Raw genomic sequence first — 21,256 nt, forward strand, 5'->3', positions numbered from 1 at the left:
AGACATCGGGAGAAGCTCACACGATGTTTCATTGATACCCAGTGTAGCCGTCACGTGTACTGCTCTTGCAGGTAAACATATACATTTTTATGCTTTATTTTCCGACTAACACTATTATCGATGAAGTTTATATGGATGTTTGTTCTAAACATCCAAATAAATTAAACGTAAAATAGTTGTGGAGTCTGTTACCCCGATAGCAGTAGCACCTTTGTCTATCAAGACTACGTGCTATAAGAACTTTTTGGAACATGAAGGCTAGTGCCCTCCTTGGAATATAGTACCCTGAAGTTGAGGGGGGAAACCGCGGCATATACTTAGCAATAAATAGTATTGCCATAACATTAGCAGTGGGTCTTGTTATTGCATTATTTACTTAATTGGTTTTATCTGCCTTATACCTTTGTTGGGATGAGTGTAAAGTAATTTCATGCTTTCAATATTTCCAATGGGTCTAGTTAGTGCATTATTTGGTCATATCTATACCTTAATGGTCTCTGCACACAGCGGGCGCGGCGCGGCGGGACGGGACGGCGACGCGACACAATGTACTAGTACATTACAACTGCTCAGCGTCTTGTCGCCGTCCCGTCCCGCCGCGCCGCTCCCGCTGTGTGCAGAGACCTTTAGTTTTGATAAATGTAAACTAATTTCAGGATTCCTGACAAATCCATTGCTGTCATTGATGAGTCATCGAATGCTGACGCTGATAGCTGTATTGATATTTAATACTGGAGTTGTCTGCATCATATTTGTGAAAGCTGTCTTCACTTTTCATATTTGCTATGGAATATTACAGGTAAATCCAAGAGTGTTGCCCAGGTATTTGGATTAAGATAGGCAGTCGCTCCATGTAAACAATGGTACTTAGCTACCTACATCTGGTTAAACTGAAAGTAGACCCCAAAGTAGAGTAGACCCCAGGGTATCTGGGATGAGGCTAGTCAAATGAATATTTATTTTCAAATCAACCTTAGAGAAGTACCTTCTTCAGAAAGAATCTACTGTAAAGTTTGTTTTATAGATAACGAAGTTTATGCGTCTGAATGATTTCTACTAGCAATATAGCATATATGGCATGAACGTATATCATTGCGTATTACGACTACACGATATATCACCGTTACAAATCCTATCGAACTCACCTGCTTTATGCACTGCATAGAATAATATTTTAGTCTTCAATACTTTTGAGTAAATAACAGTATCTATTTATTTTATAATGTTATTATTTAGAACTGTTTTTAATATAATTTCTTGTATTGATTTCAGGGTCTCGGACTGGGTTTCATGTACAATTTATCCTGCAGTATATTGAACGATTACTTCGTCAAGAGACCACTCATGATCATTAGTTTAATTCAAAGTGTTGTCGGTGAGTTAAAATTGAGCTTTTATTCATTTAATTTGTGCGAAGGGCAATAATGATAGTAAGGCAATAATGAATAGAAATTTTGAGAAAACTAATAATCATGCATGCAATGTTTATTAACTTTGAAGGACTTTCCACTAAATGAAAAAGTATTTTTAAATTAATGTTTGGATAAAACATTGAAAAAAAAGCAACTGCATTCTTGAATCTAGAGAAAGTTAATAGATTGCTTTTGTTTATACATATCTATTAGTAGGTACCTATACACTTGCATTACAAACTAAAGCTTTTATCTATCTACAAGAACAATAAGCTATTCAAAAATCTAAAAAGTCCAATGTTTGCTATCTGAACAACAAAGCACTCTGTCAGTTGCTGTCACTAGCGAGCTCCATCCAAACTGTTTGTCATGTCATTCATCAAAATTCCTATGGTATGTACGTACACTTTATTTGCTTTGTATGAGGTTATTTTACAGGTTATTTTGAGTATATATTGCAGTTTGTTATGGGTCAAAAAGGATGAATTTCACAGCGGTTTTTTACAAAATACTTTACCATGGAACAAATGATTACATCTGGTTTAAGAAATCCACCTTACGATTCTGTTTACTATGTTATCACGCAAAATATTTCATACATAGGCAGAAAAAGCGACTATGAAATTATAAATAAGTTAAATCTTATTGGAAACCTCACCTACATATATCGTTCCTGATGTATATAATATATATAGATATAATATAGATATACATAACACCGTATTGATGAAGTTAAAACACCGAATGAACTTAGAGAAGTAATTACATTCCAAATTACTCTTCAATACCCTTAAACGCACCGAAGCGACAATAAATCGGTACATAATAAAATTACAATATTTCCGAGCTTACATTGTTATTTATTGGCAAATGCGAACGGCATCCATTCAACCATGTCCACGTATTGAATGTTATGTATGCTTTACTGCATCACGTCTTAAATTGATCCTGAGACGTAATATTATTGAGATCTCTAGTGTAGGTACGTTATTTATGATTTATCGTATGGCTGTAGAATTGAAATGGATGGAGTTATAATTTAACTCTCATTTTGAAACATTGTACTGTTGCAAATATTTTACTACGATGTCTAAGTGATACAATACGACTGTCATTTAAACATCTTCAGCAGTCGTTACTGGTGGTCAGAAGCCAGTGACATTCAGTTGCAAAAAGGTCCATTAAAGTTAAAGCTTCTTTAAATCTATTGACGACTCTTTCTTCAACGAGATAACAATGTTAATGGATCTTTCTGCAACTGACGGTAAGACTGACAGTTTTACCTAGGGGTATTGGGTTGCCCGGCTAACTGGGTTGAGGAAGTTAGATAAGCAGTGGCTCATGTAAAATACTGGTACTCAGTTGCATCCGGTTAGACTGGAAACCGACCCTAACATACCTAGTTGGGACAAGGCTAGACAGAAGATGATGTGTAAGTGATACAGTATTAAGCCAGAGAAATGGTTAAGGCTACTTTTTTTATCCACATGCCCGAAGTTCCCAGACGTGGGTATAACTACGCGGAGGATAGCTTGTAATAAAATAAAAGAACATTTGCGGTATTGTCCTGTTTCATTTATCTTTCGGTCTAGATGAAATGTCTAGCTGGAATCGTTTAGGTTTGCGAGACATTTGCGGCTAGCCATATACTTTGCTTTGATTAATGTTTCGTCCTCATGAGACTGTGTAGGTAATATAGCAGAATGACTTAGATATTTATATGTTGTTGTGTTCTTATAAAAATACCGTACCGATACTGAATTTTTCATTACCCTTATACAAATACAAATAGCCTTTATTACTGATAATGAAATTATTACATAAATATTAAATACATTCAATTTCTACATAATTTCCAAATCTTATTATATTATTTATTATAACTTACATTATAACCTTTTTTCTTATAGTACAATTAATTGATTTATATTACATTTAAATTTTAATCATGCATATTCTTAGGAATTAAATTAGTTAATGGTTCGTTACTTCTTTTACTCTTCGACATCGGTATCGGTCTCGATATTATCAGTTTGCCGTTTGGCATAGGCCTCCCCTAGGCTTTTCCATGTATCCCTGTTTGCGGCTTTTCTTTGCCATGTAGTCCCAGCTATCTTTCTGATATCGTCCTCCCATCTCATTTTTGGACGCCCTTTCTTTCTTTTCCCATCTCGTGGGTACCATTCAGTTACCTTTTTAGTCCATTTGTCATTTTTGTTTCTCATCATATGGCCTACCCAGTTCCATTTAAGATTTTTCATTGTGTAAGTGACATATATAGTATACCCTTATAGTAAGCCCAAATCTCAAAAAAGAGTTTAATTGCTAGGCATTTAAGAATACAAAGTGAGATAATAAAGATTTTTCAATAACAGATAATGATTGTTTATAAACAAATAAATCAATTTTCATGGCATTTTAGGTACCTATATTTGTAATCGTCCTATACCTTATAATAATACCTTATATAATAAATTGTATCCTATACTATAATCCTGTACCTTTCAATGTGTACAATAAAAATTATTGTCATTATTTTCAGCAATCTCATCGATGATGGCACCATTATTAATAAAATGGTCGTTAGATAGATATGGGTTCCGTGACACCATGATATTACTGTCTGGCCTCACTTTACACAATTTCATAGCTGTGACTTTAATGCACCCGGCTAAATGGCATATGAAGAAAGTTGAAATTGATTGTACTAATGGTAAGTTTTTTCTTAGAAACAAATTATTGTAAGCAAAGTTAAAAAAAAGAAAATTAAAACTGATTTATTGTGTAGATTTTGATACCAATTTTTGATATCTATGTGATTTAATACTGAGATGGACCTATGTATTTAGCACATTTTTTTAACACGTTTATATTTAGCTTCACTTGTAACTATGTATGTAAGAAAATCTTGGAATCTTAATTTGACCCACTTCTCGGCCTTTGATTAGGGTGAAATTTTGCAGACGCTCTGAGTTCTGATGACAACACAGCAACACATGACAACAAGATGACCAGCTAAGAACTGTTACAAAAAGCATGTCTTTTAGTTTTTTAAAACTATTTGTTTTTTTAATATTTTAATTTCCTATTGTATGTATCCTTCCCTGTATTCTTTCTTTAAAAAAAGTCATCAACACTTTTAATTATAATTATCAGTGACAAGTCCACTCGCATTTCTCGAAGCCATACTTAATTAAGAAATTAAAATTAAAAATTCCTGTTTCAGAAAAGTTTTTGCCCGAGAAGCAACAGAGCGAAGATCTGAGCGCTATTCCAATTATAAAACTGACAAACGCAGATGGCAATATTTTGAATGTTAATGACAAATTGTACTTGGCTGAGAATGATGATACTGGAATCAAGTATGTTTCGGAACTGGATTTTGTTTATGTTTATATTAAAGATGGCAGGATAAGAATTGATATTTTTATTTATTTCCAGTAAATTATAAGGAAGCGTGATGGTCAATACTTCTATTTTATGTATTCTCTGCTGCCCATGACCGGGATGGTTTTTGGATTTTGTTGGGGGAGGCCTATGTTCAGCAGTGGAGGGCAATTGGCTGATAAGACATGAGATGAAATTTCTATAATAGAAGACACATTGTCATAAACTTAAAAGTAAAAAGGCAAAAGGTGACGGCCTGCAAAATACCTACATTCAAAATATTAAAGAATGAAAACAAAAGCATTCTTCCAAACAAAAATAGAAAAATAAAGCATTGCCTCACATATTATTTGTTAGTTTCAGAAAAATAATCAACTTACTAGTAGACAAGTCGCTGTATGAAGGGTTTCTGCTGTCTTGTGTTTGCGCCGGTCCTGCACTGGCTCTGTTCGCTGATACTACTTACTCTTCAATATTATCACAAGCTTTGAAAACTGCTGGATGGGTGAAAGTAAGTTCTAGATTTTATCTAGGAGATTTTAAGACAGATCACTTGGCTATATTATACCGATGAATTGGGTAAAGACCTGAATTTCAAACTCATACACATATAGTATATACTTGTAATAGTCTAGATTTGAATGCATGCTTTGGTGGGGGTTGTGGCCTATTTTGCGAATGTATAAGTTTCCAAAGTTATATTGTACTTTCTAGAGTGTATTTTGGGCAATGATTGAGCAAAGTTAAAATCTTGAGGAAACTTGGGCTAAGCAGTCTGAAAACCAATCCGCTCTGGTTAGAGCAATCTTGGTGAATGGCACTCACTCCTTTTCTGAATGAAAAGCTGATGATGATGATGAAATAATATTCCGTTATCATAAGGTCAACGACTTAACGTAATTTTCATACATTACGTATGTACAAACAAGAATAAACAGTCTGGAACATTCATGTATAACATAAAACTGTGTTCTGTTTGTTTTTATTTTTTTAATCTTCATTTTATTTTATAATCAATGTTACAAGTTTTTTTACAACCATTTGAAATTTAAATGGGGATTTATCTATTCAGAACTGTTATCTCCGGTTAAATCAAGTTTCTTATCTGGACCAGACTCAGACGAATTTGTATTTAGTTATCTGTATCAAAATCTATTATACCTAATAATCCTGATTTGGCCAGATGATATAACGTCAAAAGAAAGATCTCGAATTTACAAGCTCTGTTTGACATTATTCATAAAAATCTTAGTAATTAATAAGATACTAGATATACCACAAAATACACGTGTGCTCCCAAATGTTCATGCAAATAATGCTAAAGTATTTTAAGTGTAAGAGCTTTTCTTGAATTAATTAAAGCAATTTATTTATATAATTAGGCTCAAAATTAGAAACAGGTAGGATTTTTAACGAAATAAAGTGTTTACGTTTAATACAAATAGATCTTGCATCAGTAGGTATATCCCCATAGACTATGCATGTCTACTGTCTAGCAATACAGGAGTTTATGTCATTCTACAATCCGCTACGTAAAACTTGGAATTTTACTAATTTTACGAAGTTTTCTTAAATTGCATTTCAATACTCTATTTTTCATATGATTATCAATAGGCGCCTTCTTTGCCTCTCATGACCTTAATTTCTTGCAGGATAACGTAGCTCTAGCCAGCACGCTGTATAACATTGGAGACTTGGTTATGCGGTTGCTGTTCTTCGTCTTAAGTAATTGGCTGCACAAGTTCGGCAGCCAGGAGCTTTATGTACTTGGAGTCACTTTGGGCTTAGTGTCTAGGCTTGGTAAGTTATGCTGAGAGAGAAACTCAATGGTCTTCAAGTTATTTTTAATTCAATTTTGACTTTATTGTAGAAGATCTGAGGTTGATATTTATTTGACAGAGAAATGGTACTTTAATTTGATAAAGTTCTGGTATAAGAAGAATCTTTTGCTTTCATACAACCTCGGAAAGCAAAAAAGACAAATAGTCTGTAAAATTTAAATTAGGATATCTCCCAATTTTTTCCAACCAAAATGACTTGATGGATTTGATGACTTCACGCCATAAAAAAGCGTGGAGTCGACACCTTCTCACACAAGCCATACTTTTCTGTCTATCACCATCTCAGAAGTGACACCTTTTGAAGACCTAAAAAGTGTATTTCTTTTCCAGGAATGCTATGGTCTAAGAGCTACATAGCTATAATGATCTACATCTCTCTAGTGGGAGCTTCGCATTGTGCTGTCACTATTCTGGTTCCTCTAGTGGTAGGTGACGCGGTCCCTGCTAAGAAGTTTACCTCAGCTTTAGGCATGCTGATGATGTTGACTGGAATTGTCAACTTGGTGTTGGGACCGGCTATTGGTAAGTATTATTGGAAAAAGTTTTCTAAGTCTCTTAGAGCACGAACCAGACCACAGTATAATCGTGGTTTGGTTCCACTTCGAGACGTGATATCTATATTTCATGTATGTCATATTTTGTTCAAATCATTTTGCATGAGTGGGGTCTACATACATGTAGGGCTGCCATCCGTCCGGGTTTCCCCGGATTTGTCCTCGTTTGGAGGCCGTCCGGGGGCCGTCCGGGCGGGGTTTCAAGAAGTGTCCGGGGAAAACCCGGACACTTTTCATGTAAGGAAGCTCCTCATTGAATTTAAGTGTATGTCAATAGTAAATGGATTACAAATTAGGTATTATTTTGTTTAAAAAAAATCGTACATGTTCGGGGGAAAAATGCGGTTTACGCCAAATGTCCGGGTTTTTTAAACGTTTGTCCGGGTTTGGCGAAATTCGAGATGGCAGCCCTACATACATGTAATATACCTCTACATACAATAATCAATCCTCAATCGAATTAGTTTTACTAGAAAAAATCACAAACTATTCCATTGATATTAACACTAAGTATATGTAAATAATAAGCAAAATAATACTTGCCAGTCCAGATTATTTTTATCATCTATTTATTTTTTGGAAAAGTTCAATGGATGTATGCATCCTTTAATCTAACATTTCAAAAGCCAGATAAGACATCGAAAATATCGAATAAAATCTTATCGTTGTTGAACAACCCACACACACGAATAACATTAGATGTTATTTTATAATGACTATAGTCTGTTTTTTTAATCTCGTAGACTAAATTGACTGATGATGACCGAGTGATGTCGGAGAGGAACATCAGGATGGCAGTATCATCCGACATCAGGTAGGATAATCGAGCAAAGAGATAACTCAAAGAAACTCAAAACTCAAACAAACTCAAAAACTCAAATGTTTATTCAAATTAGTCAGAACAAAAGACAACCCCCAAAACGCCCGCCCTTCGCCACTTCCTATGTGTTTTGGCTGGGGAGAAGAAGTGGCGGAACAAACTCCCCAGCAACACATGTCTGTCTGTTAGGTTAGAAGAACCATTACAATAACCTTTACAATATGGATCTACAACGGTACTACAACGCTAGGCAATAACACTAGGTACACTATACGTAACGAAAGGCAGTAACGCGACAACTCCACGAAGACTCGACGAAGCCTCGACCAAGACTCGATCAAGACCGAGCTCCGCGGACGCCACGCCGACCACCACGAATCTGCCAAGCGCGCCAAAATGTTGTTTCACCGGAAACGCCGCTAGAGGGCGCGCTTGCGTGACGTTTAGTGTCATCTGGTCGCATTTCTCAATTAGTCGCCACTCGCAAATATTTATATTTATTGATCTCTGACTCTTACCTTGGGTGTAGCCCTTGAAAATATTGCGTTCTTAATAAGTTTAAGAACACACTTAAGCACATAAATTCTTAATTCACTCCACATACTCGCATTTCCTAACACACACAACATAAACAACACTCATTACATAACGCATAATATTCAATTACGTAATATTATAGACGTTGAGCGCCGCCATGATTTTGGTTCATTGATTCATTCTTTACATCATAACCTCAACCAACGATTTTGACAACAGCGCATAGACAAGGAACGAATGAGCCAAATGAATGTTGCCAATGTTATCACTACTTAACTTATTTATTTATTTTAATTCATAATTTATTGTATTTATTTTAATAATATTATTGTTTTATTTTTAATATATATTATTTAAATTGCCGGCGGACGTTAACACGTCAGCTTTCGGCTTTTGCTGAAAACCAGCGCTGAGACTCTGTCCAACAGAGTGACAGCAACATGCTGAGCAAGGGCCTTTTCGCGTGGATGTGACGCATATTTCCCCCACTATTGTGTATTGTCTTCTGTAGTTCTATGTTATTATTAATTCGTTTTTGTTTGTATTATTGTTTGTATTTGTCTATGCGTTATGTCCATGTGAATAAATGTATTTTCTTTCTTTCTTTCTTTCTTTACTTGCAAAATGTCAAACTTACAAATAATGTTGCTAGCTTTTTTGTGCAGTATTGTACTTACAATATCGGTTTGTTGAATCGTAACTTTTTATCTATAACAGACGAATTTAATATTCATTCAAAGTTTTATATTTACAATTCACGTACGTACACACGGCTGCACGACGTGCTACAAACTGCCAGGGATGTCTGACCACGCAACGCCATGCGTAATCATCAAGAATAAGCCCATTATTTCAGGATGACTTATTGTAAAAAAACGATACTTGATTTTATTTACGCTGAGTTTCGGTCGTGCCACATCACTTTTTGAGAATTTGCAATAAACTGACAACACTCGTAATGTCAGTTTAGTCTACGAGATTAAAAAACAGACTATAGATACAACGCAGGTTTCAACAATTTTGACAACATGGTACATAGTCCATACTCGATAAATAATCCCTCTAAGACAAAGATTTTTTGCAAATCGGAGCTTTTTAAAATAAGAAACTAAACAACAAACTTATTAATTCAATATTTTTATTGATTAATATTTTCTTTAAAATAGAAATAATATGGTAACGTAATATCTTTCCAGGTGCCGTCAGAGATTTGTCAGAGAGCTACGGTCCAGTGTTCTACCTGATCGCGTCCTGTTTTGCAATCATCGTTCTGTTCTGGTCAATAGAAATGTCTGATGTAAAATTTCTTGTATTGATTTCAGGGTCTCGGACTGGGTTTCATGTACAATTTATCCTGCAGTATATTGAACGATTACTTCGTCAAGAGACCACTCATGATCATTAGTTTAATTCAAAGTGTTGTCGGTGAGTTAAAATTGAGCTTTTATTCATTTAATTTGTGCGAAGGGCAATAATGATAGTAAGGCAATAATGAATAGAAATTTTGAGAAAACTAATAATCATGCATGCAATGTTTATTAACTTTGAAGGACTTTCCACTAAATGAAAAAGTATTTTTAAATTAATGTTTGGATAAAACATTGAAAAAAAAGCAACTGCATTCTTGAATCTAGAGAAAGTTAATAGATTGCTTTTGTTTATACATATCTATTAGTAGGTACCTATACACTTGCATTACAAACTAAAGCTTTTATCTATCTACAAGAACAATAAGCTATTCAAAAATCTAAAAAGTCCAATGTTTGCTATCTGAACAACAAAGCACTCTGTCAGTTGCTGTCACTAGCGAGCTCCATCCAAACTGTTTGTCATGTCATTCATCAAAATTCCTATGGTATGTACGTACACTTTATTTGCTTTGTATGAGGTTATTTTACAGGTTATTTTGAGTATATATTGCAGTTTGTTATGGGTCAAAAAGGATGAATTTCACAGCGGTTTTTTACAAAATACTTTACCATGGAACAAATGATTACATCTGGTTTAAGAAATCCACCTTACGATTCTGTTTACTATGTTATCACGCAAAATATTTCATACATAGGCAGAAAAAGCGACTATGAAATTATAAATAAGTTAAATCTTATTGGAAACCTCACCTACATATATCGTTCCTGATGTATATAATATATATAGATATAATATAGATATACATAACACCGTATTGATGAAGTTAAAACACCGAATGAACTTAGAGAAGTAATTACATTCCAAATTACTCTTCAATACCCTTAAACGCACCGAAGCGACAATAAATCGGTACATAATAAAATTACAATATTTCCGAGCTTACATTGTTATTTATTGGCAAATGCGAACGGCATCCATTCAACCATGTCCACGTATTGAATGTTATGTATGCTTTACTGCATCACGTCTTAAATTGATCCTGAGACGTAATATTATTGAGATCTCTAGTGTAGGTACGTTATTTATGATTTATCGTATGGCTGTAGAATTGAAATGGATGGAGTTATAATTTAACTCTCATTTTGAAACATTGTACTGTTGCAAATATTTTACTACGATGTCTAAGTGATACAATACGACTGTCATTTAAACATCTTCAGCAGTCGTTACTGGTGGTCAGAAGCCAGTGACATTCAGTTGCAAAAAGGTCCATTAAAGTTAAAGCTTCTTTAAATCTATTGACGACTCTTTCTTCAACGAGATAACAATGTTAATGGATCTTTCTGCAACTGACGGTAAGACTGACAGTTTTACCTAGGGGTATTGGGTTGCCCGGCTAACTGGGTTGAGGAAGTTAGATAAGCAGTGGCTCATGTAAAATACTGGTACTCAGTTGCATCCGGTTAGACTGGAAACCGACCCTAACATACCTAGTTGGGACAAGGCTAGACAGAAGATGATGTGTAAGTGATACAGTATTAAGCCAGAGAAATGGTTAAGGCTACTTTTTTTATCCACATGCCCGAAGTTCCCAGACGTGGGTATAACTACGCGGAGGATAGCTTGTAATAAAATAAAAGAACATTTGCGGTATTGTCCTGTTTCATTTATCTTTCGGTCTAGATGAAATGTCTAGCTGGAATCGTTTAGGTTTGCGAGACATTTGCGGCTAGCCATATACTTTGCTTTGATTAATGTTTCGTCCTCATGAGACTGTGTAGGTAATATAGCAGAATGACTTAGATATTTATATGTTGTTGTGTTCTTATAAAAATACCGTACCGATACTGAATTTTTCATTACCCTTATACAAATACAAATAGCCTTTATTACTGATAATGAAATTATTACATAAATATTAAATACATTCAATTTCTACATAATTTCCAAATCTTATTATATTATTTATTATAACTTACATTATAACCTTTTTTCTTATAGTACAATTAATTGATTTATATTACATTTAAATTTTAATCATGCATATTCTTAGGAATTAAATTAGTTAATGGTTCGTTACTTCTTTTACTCTTCGACATCGGTATCGGTCTCGATATTATCAGTTTGCCGTTTGGCATAGGCCTCCCCTAGGCTTTTCCATGTATCCCTGTTTGCGGCTTTTCTTTGCCATGTAGTCCCAGCTATCTTTCTGATATCGTCCTCCCATCTCATTTTTGGACGCCCTTTCTTTCTTTTCCCATCTCGTGGGTACCATTCAGTTACCTTTTTAGTCCATTTGTCATTTTTGTTTCTCATCATATGGCCTACCCAGTTCCATTTAAGATTTTTCATTGTGTAAGTGACATATATAGTATACCCTTATAGTAAGCCCAAATCTCAAAAAAGAGTTTAATTGCTAGGCATTTAAGAATACAAAGTGAGATAATAAAGATTTTTCAATAACAGATAATGATTGTTTATAAACAAATAAATCAATTTTCATGGCATTTTAGGTACCTATATTTGTAATCGTCCTATACCTTATAATAATACCTTATATAATAAATTGTATCCTATACTATAATCCTGTACCTTTCAATGTGTACAATAAAAATTATTGTCATTATTTTCAGCAATCTCATCGATGATGGCACCATTATTAATAAAATGGTCGTTAGATAGATATGGGTTCCGTGACACCATGATATTACTGTCTGGCCTCACTTTACACAATTTCATAGCTGTGACTTTAATGCACCCGGCTAAATGGCATATGAAGAAAGTTGAAATTGATTGTACTAATGGTAAGTTTTTTCTTAGAAACAAATTATTGTAAGCAAAGTTAAAAAAAAGAAAATTAAAACTGATTTATTGTGTAGATTTTGATACCAATTTTTGATATCTATGTGATTTAATACTGAGATGGACCTATGTATTTAGCACATTTTTTTAACACGTTTATATTTAGCTTCACTTGTAACTATGTATGTAAGAAAATCTTGGAATCTTAATTTGACCCACTTCTCGGCCTTTGATTAGGGTGAAATTTTGCAGACGCTCTGAGTTCTGATGACAACACAGCAACACATGACAACAAGATGACCAGCTAAGAACTGTTACAAAAAGCATGTCTTTTAGTTTTTTAAAACTATTTGTTTTTTTAATATTTTAATTTCCTATTGTATGTATCCTTCCCTGTATTCTTTCTTTAAAAAAAGTCATCAACACTTTTAATTATAATTATCAGTGACAAGTCCACTCGCATTTCTCGAAGCCATACTTAATTAAGAAATTAAAATTAAAAATTCCTGTTTCAGAAAAGTTTTTGCCCGAGAAGCAACAGAGCGAAGATCTGAGCGCTATTCCAATTATAAAACTGACAAACGCAGATGGCAATATTTTGAATGTTAATGACAAATTGTACTTGGCTGAGAATGATGATACTGGAATCAAGTATGTTTCGGAACTGGATTTTGTTTATGTTTATATTAAAGATGGCAGGATAAGAATTGATATTTTTATTTATTTCCAGTAAATTATAAGGAAGCGTGATGGTCAATACTTCTATTTTATGTATTCTCTGCTGCCCATGACCGGGATGGTTTTTGGATTTTGTTGGGGGAGGCCTATGTTCAGCAGTGGAGGGCAATTGGCTGATAAGACATGAGATGAAATTTCTATAATAGAAGACACATTGTCATAAACTTAAAAGTAAAAAGGCAAAAGGTGACGGCCTGCAAAATACCTACATTCAAAATATTAAAGAATGAAAACAAAAGCATTCTTCCAAACAAAAATAGAAAAATAAAGCATTGCCTCACATATTATTTGTTAGTTTCAGAAAAATAATCAACTTACTAGTAGACAAGTCGCTGTATGAAGGGTTTCTGCTGTCTTGTGTTTGCGCCGGTCCTGCACTGGCTCTGTTCGCTGATACTACTTACTCTTCAATATTATCACAAGCTTTGAAAACTGCTGGATGGGTGAAAGTAAGTTCTAGATTTTATCTAGGAGATTTTAAGACAGATCACTTGGCTATATTATACCGATGAATTGGGTAAAGACCTGAATTTCAAACTCATACACATATAGTATATACTTGTAATAGTCTAGATTTGAATGCATGCTTTGGTGGGGGTTGTGGCCTATTTTGCGAATGTATAAGTTTCCAAAGTTATATTGTACTTTCTAGAGTGTATTTTGGGCAATGATTGAGCAAAGTTAAAATCTTGAGGAAACTTGGGCTAAGCAGTCTGAAAACCAATCCGCTCTGGTTAGAGCAATCTTGGTGAATGGCACTCACTCCTTTTCTGAATGAAAAGCTGATGATGATGATGAAATAATATTCCGTTATCATAAGGTCAACGACTTAACGTAATTTTCATACATTACGTATGTACAAACAAGAATAAACAGTCTGGAACATTCATGTATAACATAAAACTGTGTTCTGTTTGTTTTTATTTTTTTAATCTTCATTTTATTTTATAATCAATGTTACAAGTTTTTTTACAACCATTTGAAATTTAAATGGGGATTTATCTATTCAGAACTGTTATCTCCGGTTAAATCAAGTTTCTTATCTGGACCAGACTCAGACGAATTTGTATTTAGTTATCTGTATCAAAATCTATTATACCTAATAATCCTGATTTGGCCAGATGATATAACGTCAAAAGAAAGATCTCGAATTTACAAGCTCTGTTTGACATTATTCATAAAAATCTTAGTAATTAATAAGATACTAGATATACCACAAAATACACGTGTGCTCCCAAATGTTCATGCAAATAATGCTAAAGTATTTTAAGTGTAAGAGCTTTTCTTGAATTAATTAAAGCAATTTATTTATATAATTAGGCTCAAAATTAGAAACAGGTAGGATTTTTAACGAAATAAAGTGTTTACGTTTAATACAAATAGATCTTGCATCAGTAGGTATATCCCCATAGACTATGCATGTCTACTGTCTAGCAATACAGGAGTTTATGTCATTCTACAATCCGCTACGTAAAACTTGGAATTTTACTAATTTTACGAAGTTTTCTTAAATTGCATTTCAATACTCTATTTTTCATATGATTATCAATAGGCGCCTTCTTTGCCTCTCATGACCTTAATTTCTTGCAGGATAACGTAGCTCTAGCCAGCACGCTGTATAACATTGGAGACTTGGTTATGCGGTTGCTGTTCTTCGTCTTAAGTAATTGGCTGCACAAGTTCGGCAGCCAGGAGCTTTATGTACTTGGAGTCACTTTGGGCTTAGTGTCTAGGCTTGGTAAGTTATGCTGAGAGAGAAACTCAATGGTCTTCAAGTTATTTTTAATTCAATTTTGACTTTATTGTAGAAGATCTGAGGTTGATATTTATTTGACAGAGAAATGGTACTTTAATTTGATAAAGTTCTGGTATAAGAAGAATCTTTTGCTTTCATACAACCTCGGAAAGCAAAAAAGACAAATAGTCTGTAAAATTTAAATTAGGATATCTCCCAATTTTTTCCAACCAAAATGACTTGATGGATTTGATGACTTCACGCCATAAAAAAGCGTGGAGTCGACACCTTCTCACACAAGCCATACTTTTCTGTCTATCACCATCTCAGAAGTGACACCTTTTGAAGACCTAAAAAGTGTATTTCTTTTCCAGGAATGCTATGGTCTAAGAGCTACATAGCTATAATGATCTACATCTCTCTAGTGGGAGCTTCGCATTGTGCTGTCACTATTCTGGTTCCTCTAGTGGTAGGTGACGCGGTCCCTGCTAAGAAGTTTACCTCAGCTTTAGGCATGCTGATGATGTTGACTGGAATTGTCAACTTGGTGTTGGGACCGGCTATTGGTAAGTATTATTGGAAAAAGTTTTCTAAGTCTCTTAGAGCACGAACCAGACCACAGTATAATCGTGGTTTGGTTCCACTTCGAGACGTGATATCTATATTTCATGTATGTCATATTTTGTTCAAATCATTTTGCATGAGTGGGGTCTACATACATGTAGGGCTGCCATCCGTCCGGGTTTCCCCGGATTTGTCCTCGTTTGGAGGCCGTCCGGGGGCCGTCCGGGCGGGGTTTCAAGAAGTGTCCGGGGAAAACCCGGACACTTTTCATGTAAGGAAGCTCCTCATTGAATTTAAGTGTATGTCAATAGTAAATGGATTACAAATTAGGTATTATTTTGTTTAAAAAAAATCGTACATGTTCGGGGGAAAAATGCGGTTTACGCCAAATGTCCGGGTTTTTTAAACGTTTGTCCGGGTTTGGCGAAATTCGAGATGGCAGCCCTACATACATGTAATATACCTCTACATACAATAATCAATCCTCAATCGAATTAGTTTTACTAGAAAAAATCACAAACTATTCCATTGATATTAACACTAAGTATATGTAAATAATAAGCAAAATAATACTTGCCAGTCCAGATTATTTTTATCATCTATTTATTTTTTGGAAAAGTTCAATGGATGTATGCATCCTTTAATCTAACATTTCAAAAGCCAGATAAGACATCGAAAATATCGAATAAAATCTTATCGTTGTTGAACAACCCACACACACGAATAACATTAGATGTTATTTTATAATGACTATAGTCTGTTTTTTTAATCTCGTAGACTAAATTGACTGATGATGACCGAGTGATGTCGGAGAGGAACATCAGGATGGCAGTATCATCCGACATCAGGTAGGATAATCGAGCAAAGAGATAACTCAAAGAAACTCAAAACTCAAACAAACTCAAAAACTCAAATGTTTATTCAAATTAGTCAGAACAAAAGACAACCCCCAAAACGCCCGCCCTTCGCCACTTCCTATGTGTTTTGGCTGGGGAGAAGAAGTGGCGGAACAAACTCCCCAGCAACACATGTCTGTCTGTTAGGTTAGAAGAACCATTACAATAACCTTTACAATATGGATCTACAACGGTACTACAACGCTAGGCAATAACACTAGGTACACTATACGTAACGAAAGGCAGTAACGCGACAACTCCACGAAGACTCGACGAAGCCTCGACCAAGACTCGATCAAGACCGAGCTCCGCGGACGCCACGCCGACCACCACGAATCTGCCAAGCGCGCCAAAATGTTGTTTCACCGGAAACGCCGCTAGAGGGCGCGCTTGCGTGACGTTTAGTGTCATCTGGTCGCATTTCTCAATTAGTCGCCACTCGCAAATATTTATATTTATTGATCTCTGACTCTTACCTTGGGTGTAGCCCTTGAAAATATTGCGTTCTTAATAAGTTTAAGAACACACTTAAGCACATAAATTCTTAATTCACTCCACATACTCGCATTTCCTAACACACACAACATAAACAACACTCATTACATAACGCATAATATTCAATTACGTAATATTATAGACGTTGAGCGCCGCCATGATTTTGGTTCATTGATTCATTCTTTACATCATAACCTCAACCAACGATTTTGACAACAGCGCATAGACAAGGAACGAATGAGCCAAATGAATGTTGCCAATGTTATCACTACTTAACTTATTTATTTATTTTAATTCATAATTTATTGTATTTATTTTAATAATATTATTGTTTTATTTTTAATATATATTATTTAAATTGCCGGCGGACGTTAACACGTCAGCTTTCGGCTTTTGCTGAAAACCAGCGCTGAGACTCTGTCCAACAGAGTGACAGCAACATGCTGAGCAAGGGCCTTTTCGCGTGGATGTGACGCATATTTCCCCCACTATTGTGTATTGTCTTCTGTAGTTCTATGTTATTATTAATTCGTTTTTGTTTGTATTATTGTTTGTATTTGTCTATGCGTTATGTCCATGTGAATAAATGTATTTTCTTTCTTTCTTTCTTTCTTTACTTGCAAAATGTCAAACTTACAAATAATGTTGCTAGCTTTTTTGTGCAGTATTGTACTTACAATATCGGTTTGTTGAATCGTAACTTTTTATCTATAACAGACGAATTTAATATTCATTCAAAGTTTTATATTTACAATTCACGTACGTACACACGGCTGCACGACGTGCTACAAACTGCCAGGGATGTCTGACCACGCAACGCCATGCGTAATCATCAAGAATAAGCCCATTATTTCAGGATGACTTATTGTAAAAAAACGATACTTGATTTTATTTACGCTGAGTTTCGGTCGTGCCACATCACTTTTTGAGAATTTGCAATAAACTGACAACACTCGTAATGTCAGTTTAGTCTACGAGATTAAAAAACAGACTATAGATACAACGCAGGTTTCAACAATTTTGACAACATGGTACATAGTCCATACTCGATAAATAATCCCTCTAAGACAAAGATTTTTTGCAAATCGGAGCTTTTTAAAATAAGAAACTAAACAACAAACTTATTAATTCAATATTTTTATTGATTAATATTTTCTTTAAAATAGAAATAATATGGTAACGTAATATCTTTCCAGGTGCCGTCAGAGATTTGTCAGAGAGCTACGGTCCAGTGTTCTACCTGATCGCGTCCTGTTTTGCAATCATCGTTCTGTTCTGGTCAATAGAAATGTGCTACAAGAAGAACAAACACAAGAGGCTACAGCGGAGGGAATATTTGAGACAGAAAAAGCTAAATAAATGAATGAATTAATGTACCATTTTTTTATTCGAACTTTCCTCAGTCTTATATAAATAAGGTCCAAAATTAAACATATCTTAATAGAGATTATCAAGAGTCTTCATAAATGACAGAAATGACTAGTCAAAACACCTAATCTATGTGTTATCTGTAACTACATTAGTCTAAAAGATAACGAGATGAGTATCAAAATTAAGATTCAAGTAGATTAGGCATCAGTTTGCCAGATAAATGTTGAACTATTGCTGTGCATATTTAAGATATAAAGTTAATGTTATGTACAAATCTACATTTATATAATAATGAGGATTTTTATGTTTGTTTGTTTGTTTCTACCCTAAACGCTCCGAAACCACTGAACCGATTTGAAAAACTCCACACTGAATAACACGGGCTTTATTTTATATGGATGCAGGAAAAAGTTCCCCCGAAACGCAGACACGGGAAATATATAAACTTACTCTATTAACCATAATCCTAATTTTCCTCTTATCATGTAAGGTGGCGTCATGATATAACCGCCTTTTTATGTTGCTTACAAAACTTCTGTTATTGTTTGCAAACATTCATTTGAGGTATACAAAAGAACCAGTAAGTATGAGCTTGAGCAATTACGAGTATGAACATGTCTGCACTTGTAACACTAGACAGTCATCTTGATTATTATGTTTGTTTCAATAAATCTTAAGAAAATATTGCAGCTGAAAAAGAATTATTGTGTAACAGTTTCGTTTACGTCTGCAGAAGATGAGATAGGATTACGTGAAAACAAAACAATCATGACTGACTTTGTGTGAGGAAAACTTTTCCGAAAAATCTTAATAAAATAAACAGGCACGAGTATGAAGCTGTATAACTATGTATACTAATATTATAGAGAAGAATAGTTTGTTTGGTCCAACGCGATAACCGTAGGAAGTACTAGCTGTGCACAGCTAGTACAGCTGTGGTTTGATTTGATAAATGATTTCAATGGTAGATACTGAGAAAGGGCTTTTTTGAAAGTGCGCCAGTTATTTTATCCAGTAAATCCAGTTGTCAGGAAGTTTGCATGCTTGATAGCTTGCACTAGAATGGAAATGAGATAACGATAGAAAGTAAAAATTGGGATAAGGATGGGGATAATGATCTAGCACTGTTGCTTCTTTATAGTTTAGTAGGTTTGGCATAGATAAGTGATCTACGTTATAGAAAAGATTTTTTAGAAGGATTCACTTTAACACAACACCTCAACCTAATTTTTATCAGCTGACGGGATATAAGCAGGTTCATATGAAACATTTCTACTAACACCCTATGAGTACCCGAATACTGCAGTGGCCGATAGTGGTTTGGGCTCGTAAATCAGTATGAAGATGAATGCTAGTACGCACATTACTACGATCAGGTATTTAATCGATATCAGTCCGACTGTTAAGTCTGTACTGTGTACAACATCGTGTGTACACCGACACCCTTAAAAATGATATTACTCTGTTTCTGGGTTCAGAATCCGATATGCGTTCAAGGTTACCAAGGTCGAGATAATAATTAAGACATTATAATTACAATTAATACATAACAGGTATTGCGTCAAAGAATACAAACAGTAGTCAGTGATAAAGTTGTTAGGAAAGGAAGGAGAATAATAGGAATCTTTCTCTGCAATAGGTACCTTGAACTTTGTGCCATATAATTTTAAGGTTATTTTTTTGCACTTTTGAGAATAATTGTGTCACCTAGAATTCATTTGACGTGATTTAAATAATTATAGTAAGTAATCGAAATGGGTTCAGGGCATTAACACTATACATTTTTCAGCCATTTGCTGATTTTTCATTAGGGTGAAAAGAAAAAACAACTTATCACGTGCAAATCTTAGACAATGATAAAAGAAGTAATTATAAATAAAGTATTTTGATAACGGCCTGCCTATTATTTGCACCTGTCTCCTTTTAATTTGCGTAATATCTACAGAATGATCTAATTTTGTAAGATGAACTATTTATTTTTCAAAATGATCTTTTTTTTCAGTTTTTTTTTTTTCAAGATTATTTATTTTTTCAAGACGATCTTTTTTTCCACGATGATTCTCTGTTTTCAATTCCCTGTTATCTCTCTTGTCACCCTTTGTGATGGTTATCCTACCACATCATTCTGACAATGACTGTATGTTTGCTTGGGTACGAAAGTCAGCTTAACAGCATCCAGGTCAACGGTTACCCAAGAGCTTATGGGAACGTACCCGTGCAATTAGAGTCCGAGCTGACAATGATAATGTAATATGATTTATGAATGTGGATTATAAAATAAAATAAACTTATATATATATATATATATACAACTTAAAACTAATACAGTGCATCAAAAAATTGCTCCTCATGGCTGTCACTGGGTAATGTACCCAAAAGACTGGCAGCTTTGCCACGTTGGATGGCAATGCTCAACCTCTGTGCGAAATAAAAGCCAGCCTTTGGGTCCCGGGAAGTGTCAACCAGGCGCTGGGAAATATCCCTGGCAAGAAGGTGCGCCCTCGGACCCCACGGCCCTAGAGTTTCAACCCCAAAAGGCTCAAACATGTAATTGCCTATAAGGTTACTATATTTGCGCCGCTTGAGGTTCTCTGCTTGTGCAGCGGCGGAGCCAGCACAACATGCAGTTCCGGGAAGGTGAGATGGCGCAATAATGTAAATATATTGTGAATAAAGAAATATCTTACTTATGTGGATTTATTTAGTATCATGATCTATACTTTATAAATAGGA

At 34.7% G+C, this 21,256-nt stretch overlaps 1 protein-coding gene across 1 annotated transcript in view; it reads right to left on the reverse strand.

Annotated features, from left to right (window-relative positions):
- LOC124635257 (solute carrier family 12 member 4) overlaps positions 1–21,256 on the reverse strand; it is a 494,187-nt gene that overhangs the window by 263,782 nt on the left and 209,149 nt on the right. The gene's annotated exons all lie outside the window — the stretch shown is intronic.

Source organism: Helicoverpa zea, chromosome 1 (genome assembly GCF_022581195.2).
Source record: "Helicoverpa zea isolate HzStark_Cry1AcR chromosome 1, ilHelZeax1.1, whole genome shotgun sequence".
Lineage (NCBI taxonomy): Eukaryota > Metazoa > Arthropoda > Insecta > Lepidoptera > Noctuidae > Helicoverpa > Helicoverpa zea.